General features: G+C 41.9%; 1 protein-coding gene across 2 annotated transcripts in view; it reads left to right on the top strand.

Moving 5' to 3' along the window:
- Nucleotides 1-1,217: 1,217 nt before the first annotated feature.
- The window catches only part of FOCAD (focadhesin), a 312,624-nt gene continuing 303,884 nt past the window's right edge, over nt 1,218-9,957 (top strand). For both annotated transcript variants that reach the window (XM_055301666.1, XM_055301665.1), the window contains exon 1: nt 1,218-1,268. The gene's annotated coding sequence lies outside the window, so the exon portion shown is untranslated. The remainder of the gene's footprint in view (nt 1,269-9,957) is intronic.

Below are 9,957 nucleotides of genomic sequence, written 5' to 3'. Positions count from 1 at the left end.
TTAATTTAGATAAATTCCTACAGAATGAATGCATAATACGTTATTGAGAGAACTGAAATAGCCTGTGGTATATAATTACTTTTCTAAAGTGGAGTATAGGGAACCAAATCCTTCCTACAAATGAGAAGTAGAACTCTTGTGTCAGCACATTAAAATGACTTTGGCAACTTGAGAGTACCAGTACCAAGGACTCACAGCAGAGCTATTAAATTGAGAATCTCTAGAGATGGGCCCAGGTACTGGTACTTTTTAAAAAGCTCTCCACTTCTATATATACTTACTTTTAAAGATATACCAGAGTTTAGAAACTGGTGGATGGGTCAGGTTCTCTAGAGCAACTTGTTTTAACTCTTGTATATAATTTTTCCACAACCAGAATTCCATTCCTTCATTACCTTCTCACTTTTTTCTTTCTTTTCTGCTGTCTCCCTCAGCTTCTCTTCTACTGCGCCTGGTATTTTTACAGCCTTCTTATGAAAATGAGTGTTCATGCACAGATGGACACGCAATAAGTATTAGACAAAACTAATAACAATCATAGCAATAGTTACATGTGCCTGCTCTTCCCAGATTAACTGGGCAGAAATATGCAGGCTGTAGCGTTTTGTAGGACTCTCCAACAGGTGGATGCACCCGTGCAGCATTGGCAGCCGCAGTGTTCTCTGTTGGCCAAGGAAGTGAAAACACGAGGCGGCAGCTACAAGGCGAGGAACGAAGTGACAAGGAGGCCGCCTGCGTTAGATTTTCTGAATCGTTAATGTCAACGGGACTTTTTTTTTTTTTTTTTTTTTTCTGGGAGACAAAATCCCCAAACCCCAAGAAACTGCTCTGCGTCGCCAAAAGCTGCATCGCGGCAGGCTGCCAACAGGACTCCCCAAGCACGCTGCAGGGGCATCTCCAGCGAGGTCCTCGCGGGCTACCCCCCGCTGCGCTGCAGCCCTCCCCCCCCCCCCGCTTCCCCCGGCCCCCCCCCCCCCCGGCTTCCCCCGGCCCCCACCTGCGCGCACCGCTCTGCGCCGCCCCGGGCTCCTGCAGAGCCGCGGGGAGCCGCGCTCGCCGCCCTCCAGCCGCAGTGCGCGGCCTTGGCCTTGACCGTGCGTGCGCGAGAGCGGGGAGGGGCGGGGCGAAGCCGGAGGGGGCGGGGCCTGCGCTCGCAGTCTGCCAGCCCATTGGCTCTCTCCGCGTAGTCTCCGCCCCCAGGCGTTCGAGACGGCGGGGCGGGCCACGTCAGGCAGCCGGCGCGGGGCTGAGCTTGGGGCAGAAGGGAGGTAAGCTGTGCGGGCGGCGGGCGGCGGGCGGCGGGCGGCGGGCGGCGGGCGGCGTGCGGCTGGCCCCTGCTCGGAGGCCGCGGGATCGCACCCGCTCGTGGCCTGTCTCAGCTCGGCGTGGAGGGCGGCTTAGGCCCTGCGGGCCTGGGGCTGCGTGGGAGATGGGGCAGGGGAGCATGTGGCGGCAGGGCCGCGCCGGGGCGTGGGTGGCCTGGAAGGGGACCGGCCTTGCGGTTCGCCGTCGTCCCGTCCTGGGTGGGCCCTGAACTCCCGGAGGACCAGGCCTTGTGCGTGGGAGAGCTGCGCGGTGCCTGGGCGGGGCCGGCCCTGGTGCTGCGATCGGCTCAGCAGGATCTCGACTCGGAAACGGATCGGCGCGAGCCTTGCTTACTTACCTGCAGCAGGTTGCAGTGGCTCCACTCCCCTGACCGGTTCCCTAGTTAAAGGCAGGGCCGGCGATTCCGGGCCGCGTCCTCTGGCTGGGGGGACGCTCTGATTATTATCAGTGACTCACTGAGATCCTGTCCACTTTCATGCAAAGGCTTATGGGTGAGCAGGGCCTGTTTTCAGACTTACCGGTTCTCTGGCTCTGTCCTCCTTTGCGGGAATTACCTGAAAAAATAGTGTGTGTATATATATATATATATATATATATATATATATATATGTTTTGAAATACCTGCAACAGCTATGCGGAGATTTGCACAGACTTGGCTGTTGTGCTGCACATAGGGGTTGTGTGTTGCACCGTGAGTTTTAATTTCAGCTATGGCATCATGATCCTTCAGTTTAGCTCCTGAAATTGGAGCTTCTAAAATCAATCAAGTCATCGTATCAAGTATCATACAATCATTCATTCATCCATTCAACAAACTTTTTTTTTTTTTTGTAATTCCTTGATGATCTGGGTCTTATGAGTAAAATGGGCATTCCCTGCCTTTTCTCTCATTTGAGTTGCCAGTTTTATTGTCTAGATTTGAGTTGTAATTTTTTGTTGTTGTTGTTTGATGGTTCAATTTCATGTTCCAGATTTAGGTGTAGAAGCTCATGAATCTATATCCTAGGATAGAGCTCCTCTGAGACTTCATTTTTTTTTCTTACTTTCATCTCCTGTAAACCTCAGACCATGGTGGCCCGAGGTGCTGTAATCCTGCTAACTAGATGTATTTTGAAACACCCGAGGTCTCGGGTGCCAGTCTGTAAAGTGAGGCAATGGGATTAGAAGTATTCTGTAATTTTTAGATGTTCAAGGAGAGGGGGGGCAATTGGCATGTTTACTGAACTTTGTTAACGGTTGGGAAGTGATCGTTTTAAAAACACAATGTATATTAGGATTATATGCTTTAATCTTTCTGAATCTGTCCACATTGAATTTTTGACTAGCAAGCAAGTGCTTATTTACAATTTTGATTCACATTCAATTCCTGCATACAAAGCACTATGACTCATCTAAATTTGGAAATGTAATAATCAGTAGCTTTTTAATGCTATGTTTAAAGGTATGATATGAAAAGAATTGGGGGTACTTGGGTGGCTCAGTAGGTTAAGTGTCTGACCCTTGATTGGGCTCAGGTCATCATGCTCTGCGGGGAGTCCTCTTGAGGTTCTCTTCCCCTCCCTCTGCCCCTCCCCCATGTGTGCTCGTTCTCTCTCATTCTTTCTCTGAAATAAGTAAATCTTTAAAAAATTGTATAAATATGCAATTTTCAAAGTATTTTGAGTTGCAGTGGTAGATTCGTGGTAGCTAAAAACCTCTGCCTTGGTTAACTTGCTTTGGTTAAATGTTAGGTAGTTACTGTCACTCTGGCTAATATATATCATATGATGACTATGTTAGCATTCATTCATTCATTCATTCATTTATTCATTTGACAGAGAGAGCACAGGAGGGGGGAGTGGCAGGCAGAGGGAGGAGAAGCAGGGTCCCAAAGGAGCAGGGAGCCTGATGTGGGACTTGATCTCAGGACCCTGGGATCATGACCTGAGCCTAAGGCAGATACTTAACCGACTGAGCCACCAGGTGCTATTAGCATTTGTTTTATCAAGCTAAAATTTACTGAATTTCAATTGATTGCTGCTTCCAGTTGAGAATTGATAACCATAAATAGTTTGAGAATAAAAATGCCACAGAAATATAACAATAGCTTTAAAAATTTTTTTTATTTATATGTATGAAAGAGAGGTGAGCAGGTGCAGAGGGAGGGGCAGTGGGGAGGGATAAGCAGACTCCCCGATGAGCCAGGGCTGGATCCCAGCACACTGAGATCAGGACCTGAGCTGAAGTTGGGTGCTTAATCAATTGAGCCACTCAGGTCCCCCACAGCCACAATTTTTCATTTGCTGATTGGTTGATGGGACTTACAAGTAAATTGTTTGCCCTTCCTGCAAGTATACAATGATTTCTAAAATAGTTCTGAGGCATAATATTCATAGACTTGTGATACTTTTTTGAAGTTGCCCACAAACCATTAAGTGAATTAAATTGTTACTATTAGGGATTTGGAAAGTTTAAGGAAATAGGACTTTTCAGTTTTGCTTTTGCTATACCTTTCCAATTCTGGAAATGGATCAGATCAAGATGAAAGACTGAGGAAAAATGCAAGAACTGAGGGGAAAAAATCCAAGAGGAAGCTTTTGTAGTTTTAAGTTTGAGGAGAAAAAACACAATGAAAAATACAATTATAACTGTATTTAGAAGGAAAGTAAGGAAATAATAGTGTCAAGATTATTGGTAGGGTAGGCCTATAGTACAGCTTGATTTTTAAAGTAGAGAAGTGTAATTGGCATACAGTATCTTTATTAGTCTTAGGTGTATATCATAGTGATTTGATATTTTTATATATTATGAAATCCCTGTAAGTCTAATTACCATGCAAAGTTCTTACAGTATTATTGACTATATTTCCTATGTTGTACATTATATCCCCATGACATAATGATTTTATTTTATTTATTTTTTATTTTTTTTGACTAGTGATTTTATAACTGGAAGTTTTTGTACCTCTTAATCCCTTTTACCTGTTTTGTGAGCCTCCCAAATACTCCCCTCTCTGGTAACCAACAGTTTGTTTTCTGTATCTATGACTTTGCTTCTGTTTTGTTTGTCTTGTTTTATGGATTCCACACATACGTGAAATCATGTCTTTCTCTGACTTATTTCTTCTTCTTTTTTTTTTCTCTGACTTATTTCACTTAGCATCATATCCTCTAGTTCTATCCATGTTCTTCCAAAGGACAAGATTTCATTCTTTTTTTTTTTATGGCTGAGTAATATTCGTGTGCGTGTGTGTGTGTGTGTGTGTAAATAAAATGTACTACATCCTCTTTACCCATTCATCTATCACTGGGCATCTATCTGTTAATGGTTAACTAAAAAAGAAACGGTGATAACTTAAACTTTGATCACATTACATGTGGGTAATACATATTTTTTAAGGAGATGTGAAATACATATATTATGTGTATATATGTTATATATATTTTTAAAGTTTTACTTAAGTAATCCCTATACACAACATGGGGCTTGAACTCAACATGACCCTGAGATCAAGAGTCCCATGCTTCTCTGACTGAATAGGCCAGGCACTGCTATATTGTGTCTTTTTTAAAAAAGTGCTACAGAGGGGCACCTAGATGGCTCAGTCTGTTAAGTGTCTGCCTTTGACTCAGGTCATGATCCTGGAGTCCCAGGATTGAGTACTGTGTCCAGTTCTGTGCTCAGCGGGAGCCTACTTCTCCCTCTCCCCACTCATGCTCTCTCATGCTTTTTCTTTCTCTCAAACAAATATATTTTTTAAAGTGATTTTTAAAAAAGGTTTTATTTATCCATGAGAGAGAGAGAAAGAGAGAGAGAGGCAAAGACATAAGTAGAGGGAGAAGCAGGCTCCATGCAGGGAGTCTGATGTGGGATCGATCAGGGGGATTCTGGAGTCACGCCTGGACCCAAAGGCCTACGCTCAACCACTGAGGTGTCCCAATAAACAACAAACAAACAAATATTTTAAAAAAATTTAAAAAGTGCTACAGGTATAGAGATGAGTATAATAAAATATGGTATAGTTATGTAAGTATAACATAAGTCTGTGATTCATAATTGATAAATTGGATTGAGGTAGTATATAGTATCTCTATATGATAGGAAACAAGATTTGCTAAGCTTATGGGACAGAGGATGTTTATCAGTTTTTCTCCCATTTAAATTATTTGAAACAAACTTTCAAGCAATGTGGAAGATCTCATCTATTTTGAAATAATAGTGAATATTATTTTTATAAATTGAGTCCCCCAAGTACTTCTAACCTCATAACTTCTTACTCTATTTCAAATCACATTGGAAGTAATAACATTGCATTTATGATTTTGAAATTTTGCTAAATTTATATTGGCTTTTGTTCAGTTAGTCTGATTAGTTTTTATATTTTTAAGATGTTCACAAGCTTTGCTATTAAATACTGTACAGTTTTCCATTGTTCATGATGGAAAAACATTTCTTTAGGCCAAAGGAATTTGAAAACAAGCTGCGTAGATAGTCAGTTATTATTATTATTTATTTTGAGATTAACATTTTCATTTGCCTGGGGACTACTGAAGCAGTCCACCCACACTTCTAAACTGAAGACTTCAGTTCTTTTCAGTGCATTAGACTATATCTTTTAATCTTTTTTTTTGGTTAAAAAAATGCTTGCTAATTTGGCTGATAAGCATGTTGAACAAATGTTATTATTATTGTGAATGCTGTAACTATAGTTCTCTCTTCTCTTTAAAAACCGTTTCCTTTGGCCTAGCTGCTTTCAGAATTTATTGTAAGTTTTCCTCTCTTTAACAATCATCGAATAGGTTGGTTTATTTAATCAAACCTTCAGGTTTTAATATATAATATTAGGACTCATGTAGTAGAAGAAACTTCGTATTAAGGTTTTGAATTGTTGAAACACTTTGAATTGTTGAAACAAGTTAATGGAATTTTTAGAGTTATAGATATTAAAGATACTGTATTTTTTTAAAAATGATTTATTTATTTATCTATTCATGAGAGACACAGAAGGCAGAGGAAGATGCAGGCTCCCCTTGGGGAGCCTTCCAGGACTTGATCCCAGGACCCCGAGGATCATGGCAGAAGGCAGACTCTCAACCACTGAGCCACTCAGGCATCCCTAAAGATATTGCATTTATTTTTTTCATTTGACAAAGAGTATCTGCTCTGGTCCCAAGTCCCTAACCTACCTTCAAGGAGCTTATAGTATTGCATGGAAGTCATAGAGCAGGCCAAAATATAAAGAGATAAATATTATAGTCAGATGCATGCATAGAGCCCTGTGGGGGACAGGAAAACTGTATGTGTATGAGACTTTAGGGGAGTTAGAGAAGGCTTTTGGAAGAATGTTTGCTTTAACTGAATTTTGAAAGCAAGTAGAAATTAATTGGTGAGGATGGAGGATAAGGCATTCTATTTTTTTTTTTTAATTTTTATTTATTTATGTTAGTCACACACACAGAGAGGCAGAGACACAGGCAGAGGGAGAAGCAGGCTCCATGCACCGGGAGCCCGATGTGGGATTTGATCCTGGATCTCCAGGATCGCGCCCTGTGCCAAAGGCAGGCGCTGAACCGCTGCGCCACCCAGGGATCCCGGATAAGGCATTCTAGGCGCAAGAAGGAAGTGAGGCCAAACTGACAGAAACAAAATGGATTCTTAATGTATTAAGGGGAGGACAGAGAGATGAAGTTTAATATGTAAACAAGGGGCCCATAATGATAGGCCCTCTTTCCTACTGTGTTAAAGATTTTGAACTTTATCCTCAAGGCTGTGGTAATCCATTGGTAAGAGATTTTAAGTTGAAAAAAGTTAAGTCAGTTTCATGTGGCAAGGTGATGGATGAATTGTAGTGCAGCAAGGCCCATTTGCTTTTTTTTTTTTTTTAAGCTTTTATATATTTACTTGAGAGAGAGCAGGAGAGAGCAGGCACAGAGGCAGAGGGAGAAGCAGACTCCCCAGTGAGCAGAGAGCCCCATGTAGGGCTCCATCCCAGGACCTCGAGATCATGACCTGAGCTGAAGGTAGACATTTAACCAACTGAGCCACCCAAGTGTCCCGGCAAAGCCCATTTGTGAAAGCATAATATGGTAGAGCTCCAGATTAGCAGGGGTGTTTGAGAGACTAGGATGGATCCAAAGTATGTGAAGATGATGAAATTGGGTGTCCAGTTTGATATGGGGATAAAGAAAAGGCGGACTCAAGATGCCTCCTAGCTTTATGACTTCCCAAGGTGAGAACCACCTGAGGATTATCAGGTGACTAAGATGAGTCTTGGATATGCCTCTGGGTCACACAGTGGTGCTGTTCTGTGGGCAGTTGGCTCCATTGGTCTGGGGATGAGGAAAGGATTTTATACAATATAGAGGTGAGGATGTTATCAACATGTAGGTAATAGTAGAAACAGTGTAAATGGTTGTAGATACCTAAGAGAGTTTGTTGAGTAAGAAAGAATAAAACAGAAGAGAAGCTCTCAGAAGCACCATCATAAGGAAGATGTGCAATGAAAAACAATGAGAGGGAACAGCCTAATGGACATTGGAGCTCTAGAAGAAAAGGAGATAGAAAATTTCAGAGAATGAATGGTCAATTGTCAAACACTGTGGAGAATTGAAGAGAGAACTCACTAGAAATTTTAGGAAGGTCTATAAGATAGGCAAGAGTCATTAGTTTAGGAGCGCCTGGGTGGCTGAGTTGGTTAAGTGTCCAACTTTTGATTTCTGCTCAGGTCATGATCTCAGGGTTCTGGAATGGAGTCCCTTTTGGGCTCTGAGCTCAGCAGGGAGTCTGCTTGAGGATTCTCTTGCTCTCCCTCTGCCCCTCCCCTCTCCATGCACTCTCATATAAATAAATCTTTTAAAAATAAGAATTATTAATTTGTAATGTTTTTAGTTCATGTAATTGTGTGACTTTCTGTAACAAAAATCAGTAAAGCCAGAGATTTTGAATAGTTGGAATGATCTAGTACTTGGACTTTGTTTTGTGCATGATAGGAATGTGTTGGAGCTCAAAGTATTAGCAAGACGATGGTTGAAGTGATGGAATGTGAGATTTAGATGGCATGGAGGTGGTGAACCAAGCAGGAGGAGGCTGAATGATTGAAAGAGAATAATTGGTTCAAGGGTGCTTGGCTGGCCCAGTTGGAAGAGCATGTGACTCTTGATCTCAGGATCATGAGTTCAAGCCCCACGTTGGATGTAGAGATTACTAAAAAATAAATAAACTTGAAAAAATAACTGGTTCAAGGGATTAGAAGTCGGGTTGAGGTAAGTATACAAGTGTATGTAGGTATAAGGGAGATAACTGATAGAAGTATTCTGGACTCAGAGAAGAATATTGGAGTTGACAATTTTAAGATGCTAATAGAATGTAGGGTTTGGCCATGGATGTATATGGCTAAAATGGAGTGATGAGGAGATATTCAAGAGCAATGAGACTGATGTGTTGAATGAATCACTCAGACATGGACCCCAGAAAACCGTGGCACTCAGACTGGAAAAGTAGACTGTGGCTGAAGTTTTCGATGCCTGTAGAAGTGATGAGTATATATGAGGTGAAGATACTTGCATGACATGCCCTCAGAGCTATGGGGGTAAATGGTAAGGAAATGTTCTTCTGGGCCTTGGAGCTTAGAATGATGATTGGCTTTTACTGAAGTTGCCACCAAAGAAGGAGAGTATAGGTTTTGCTAGGCCTAAGAAGTAGAGGGAACACCTAATGAAGATGCTGAGCATCTAATAAGAAAGTTAGTCGACCATGGTATCAAAGTCCAGAAAGAGAGGACAGGCTAGTGTTTACTGAAGAGGAAGGCAGATTAGGAAGAGATTAATTAGACTTGGGTGTGAGTAGGGCTGAAGTGTACAGCCAGCTTTGGAGTTACAAATAGAAGTTTGCATGTCAGGTTTGGATGAGGCTTCTTGTCAGCTTTTATCTATCAAATCATCCTAGTTTCTGTTTATAGTAGGACAGCAGCTAGAGTATTTTTTCTAAATTTAAGAATAACCTATGTCTCCAGTGAATATTTGTTATTTGTCAGAGAAGGAGAGGCAATGGCCTTTTTGCTTCTTATACTTATTTTTGAACTTTGGACTTCCAAAAAGTCCAAAAGACTTTTCATCACATGCGCCAGCTCTCATCTATTGTTAGTATGCCTGGAAGGTATGTTGACCATTTTTAGGTTAGTTCTGGGCTGAGAGGTGTGAAAAATGCCTTGATACTGATGACAATTGCTGTGAATGTGAGAGGTGGGCATACCTGCATTCCCTCTGATTTCCCTCCTGTTATTTTAGGATCTGGAATCACCTTAAACAGTTTCTACATTTCTGAGGACAGCTCCTCACTTATTCATAAGATCCTATTCCTTTTGCCTACTCAGAGATTCGGCTCCATTATCTCTCTCTCCAGCAAGATTGTATTTTCACTAATTATTAGATTATTCCCTTCAGTATGTAAACGTGTTGTTATTTCTCCTATCTTAGAATAATTACCTATTGATGGGAGCGCCTGGGTGGCTCAGTTGGTTAAGCATCCAAGTCTTGATCTCAGCTCAGGTCTTGGTCTCAGGGTCATTGGTTCAAATCCCACCCAACATGGAGCCCACCAAAAAAAAAAAAAATTACCTTTCAAAGTTCCTCTCTAGCTCAGAAGGTAGAGCAT

Source organism: Nyctereutes procyonoides, unplaced genomic scaffold (genome assembly GCF_905146905.1).
Source record: "Nyctereutes procyonoides isolate TBG_1078 unplaced genomic scaffold, NYPRO_anot_genome, whole genome shotgun sequence".
NCBI lineage: Eukaryota > Metazoa > Chordata > Mammalia > Carnivora > Canidae > Nyctereutes > Nyctereutes procyonoides.
Note: the sequence above shows the minus strand (reverse complement) of the source record. Positions and strands in the feature narration are given on the sequence as shown.